This window comes from Pygoscelis adeliae, unplaced genomic scaffold (genome assembly GCF_000699105.1).
Source record: "Pygoscelis adeliae isolate BGI_AS28 unplaced genomic scaffold, ASM69910v1 Scaffold155, whole genome shotgun sequence".
NCBI classification, from domain to species: domain Eukaryota; kingdom Metazoa; phylum Chordata; class Aves; order Sphenisciformes; family Spheniscidae; genus Pygoscelis; species Pygoscelis adeliae.
The window spans coordinates 3,587,413-3,591,109 of NW_008824932.1; positions in this window are offsets into that span (position 1 = coordinate 3,587,413).

Genomic DNA, 3,697 nt, shown 5'->3' on the forward strand with positions numbered 1-3,697 from the left:
GAATTATGCTTTATGTGTTTAAAATATAGAGTGGTATTTATGATTGAGCAATATTTGTCAAGTATAGATTTAGTAATTTAATAGACTAAGATGGTGCACTTGTAATAAGGTTGGCTTATTTAATTGCTATCATTAACCCGGAGTTTAAAGCTAGCTCAAAAGATGTGGCAAGTGGAGTCTGAAAAGCACAGGGTACGTTTCCATGCACTCTGCTTTTCCCTGCGTTAACAAACGTGCTTGTGCTCCGACGTTGGTTTCAGGAAAACAGAACTGGAAAAGGGAAAGTGATTGTCTAGCACGGATTCCCAGCGGTACCGCGGGGCAGGGAGATGCCCGGCTGCTCAAGGTACAGCAGGTGGGGAGGGCTTGTACCACCTCCTTTCATTAACATTATCGCATATTCCATGCTGTCTATCTGAATTGTAACTGAGCAATGTGAACTTGTGGGACTGCTGAGATCTCCCGGGAACAGACTTCTCGCGATGTTTCCAACACATCCCGCTTCTAGTTGGTCTGGGAGTTGTAAGAGTGCAGTCTTTTTGGTGGATTCAAAGTCTGTCTGAACTGTACTGCTAGGAAGGAGCCCACACGAAGTTGGGTGAGTGGGAGAGGCGTAGAGGAAACGTGAGCGGCTCATGTGGATTTCTGGTGTTTATTTGAGAAATATCCTTTCAAAAGTAACCAAAGATGAACCCAGACCCTTAAATCTGATCCCCATCCTGGGCTTCAGACCATCCGCAGCTGGTTTGGGCTCCTGCAAATCTCAGCTAAATGCAATAGTAGCACAATCCTTCTGGCTGCTTCAGAAATACAAACTCTAGTGCTCAGCAAGAGCTCCACAGAGTATTCCTGCTTCACTAGCCATGAAGCTCATACAAAGAGAGGGAACGGCAACATTTATTTGCAAAATGGCAAAGATTTCTTGCCACTCCATAAGTACATTTCCTACATATCTCCGTATAGGCATAGAAATCAGAAGTAGTTCCGTAAAAGACAGTATTTAATCCCCCCTGTTTTCACGTCCTTTTGTGGGCTGGATTCCCATGAATGTTGGTGGGAGGTTGGTACAGGTTACGTGGACTCTGGACTGCGATGCAGATGGAAGGGACAGTTTTACCCACGGTGACATGAGATGATAATGCCAGACATCATTTTCAAAGAGGTAATTTGTGATTAACAGCAGGGCTGGTCCGTCTTGAGTTGTTGCTTAGGGTTCAGTTCTCTGCTAATCAAATACCTCTCTGGGTAAATAAGCAGAGGAACATCCCCTCCATGGGGAAAATGTGACTGCAGAATTCACTAACTAAACTTTTAATAACTTTCCCTGATTTTTTTTTTTTCCCTAGCAGTCTCCAAAATCAGGAGGCTGGAAAAGCTCCATCTGCTGAGGTAGCGCCTCAGAGAGAGAATCTTTGTCATATCAAAGTAACTTCAAATAAAATCAGAATAATTCTGCCATTCTCTTCTTTTAGTGGAAATGGGCTGGAATGATTCACGCCTGCTCTTTCAAGACAGAGCTGTGTAATGTGAGAGTGAGGGCTAAAACCACTAACTAGGTGGAAGGCTGGGGATTTGCACCGGGCTTAAGCAAGTATCATTTGCCCCATCAAAAATATTTCATTTTAGCTAAATGATGCTGATTTGATGCTGTGGGCAAGAAAGGTTGGTTTGTTGTTGGTTTTTTTTCCCTGATCTGAAGTGCTGTGAGACCGTTGCCAAGGTGAAGCCTTTGATATAGAACTAATAAAATCATCAATAAAAGATTTGGTGACTGGCAGCTGAACAATAAAATATAGACTTTTTTTTTTTTTTGTCAGTACGCTGAAAGTTGACTCCCACCACCTGCCGTCTTGGTCCGCAGGGTTAATGAAGGCTGTATTCCTCCCATTAACTCCCTCTTGCTCTCTTTTCTTTCCATTTATGTTTTAAATTAAGTAGGCTTTTGGGCAGCTGAAATGAAGGATTCCCCACGCTGGTTAAATAAAAAGTCCTTTCATAGTCGTAGGATAAAAGGGAAGGGCTGAGAAGAAATGGGTCACAGCTAGGGATGCACAACCTCTGGAACTCCCACCCCTCCAAGAGACTCACACTGAGCTTCCCAGCTGAGCGGTGTAATGTGTGGAGCTCTGTTTGCCGTTTTGTTTGATGTCCTCTTTATTTCCTGTTTGTTGAGTGATCTGAAAGTAAAACAACCAGCCGACCAACCAAGGAAGAAAAAAAAAATCCTTTCAGAATTATAAACGGGGCCCAGCTGTGTAAGCTGGACTGCACAGACGCTGACCGAGATTGCCAAAAGGGCCCATGTGTCTCGTGTCCTTTGCTCTGCGGGCACTCAGCCCTTGCAGAGTGATTGCTCTCTTCTTCCTCTGAATGTCTGCCCCCTTTTGAAAGCATCTCTAGCAAGGCACTCAGATTCATTAACACCTGAGCACAGTCTCTTTTCACGTCAGTGTCTATCAGAACTAATGCCACAGGGGATAAGAGAGGGTAAACGAGGGTAGTGGAAGCAGAGACAGGAATGTCACATCAGCCATCCGTACAAGCGTAGTATCAGTGGTCAAAGGAAAAGGACTTGCAAGAAAGATTTCCCAAAGCACCTTTTGATATTAGTGCTGGAGGATAAATGACCTGCAGGGACATGACCTGACTGCAGTCACAGTATGACTTGCAACGGGTGTGTTACAGCCATAATAAATTGCAGAGAGTATGTCAGTAGTGACCTGTGAACGATGCAACACAAAGAAAAATCCTTCCTCACCTTGCCTGCTGCTACAGGAACACAGGTTGTGCAAGGCGTTGGCTTGAAGGTATTTGCTTTGCTTGGGAGGAGAGAAACTCAAGCGAGAGGAATCTATGCACACTGCTGCAACCAAGATGAAAGTTAGACTACATAAAACTAGGTCTCTGCAGACAATAGGTAGGTAAATAACCATCCACCTCAACGCTAAAGTAAAGACGGTAATATTTAATTCTAAATAAAACCTGTTACTGTCTGAACCCTGAGCGTATTGACAAAGGCTTCATTCTTTTCAATAGACTCAATACTACTGGGTGAAGGGGGGGGGAACCCTATCTCTGTGCATTCAAACTTTTTTTAAAGAAAGCAGCAGGAAAAAATTCAGTGAATTGATCTTTCTCAGCATAACTTTATGAAGGGCAGCATGGGTAAGGAAAAAAAGTTTTTCTTTCTAAAAGAAAAATGTCACCCTCTCACCTACCATTCATAATCTCCTAAGTATTTGATTGCTATGTCTATAGATAGAGGGTCTGAAAACACAGAATCATTTCCAGACTGTTACTGATCTCTTCAGTGACTTCTGTAAAGTCACTTCATTTTTTGCCATCTGCAGATGATTTTCTGGTGGAAAACACTATTTAAGAGCTATTTTCTGCATTTACTTGCAGAAGCCGTGCCACGCAGCAGACGGCGTTTTCCCTTCCTGACCTTCCGCATGGCTGGGGCAGAGCACGCAGGACGGAGCCCAGGCATGTGCAGCGGCCCCAGAGGTAGGTGGGGAACGCTTCTTGGTGGTGGGACAGTCAGTCACCAAGGGCCCAGCCGCTGGCGCTGCTCTCGGGCTGGCAGGCTCGCAGAGGAAAGCGTGAGGAAGCCTGAAGGGACCATTGAATGCTTTGTGTGGAGGGAGAGGGGAATCATAGAATCATAGAATCATAGAGGCAGGAAGAGACCTCCAAG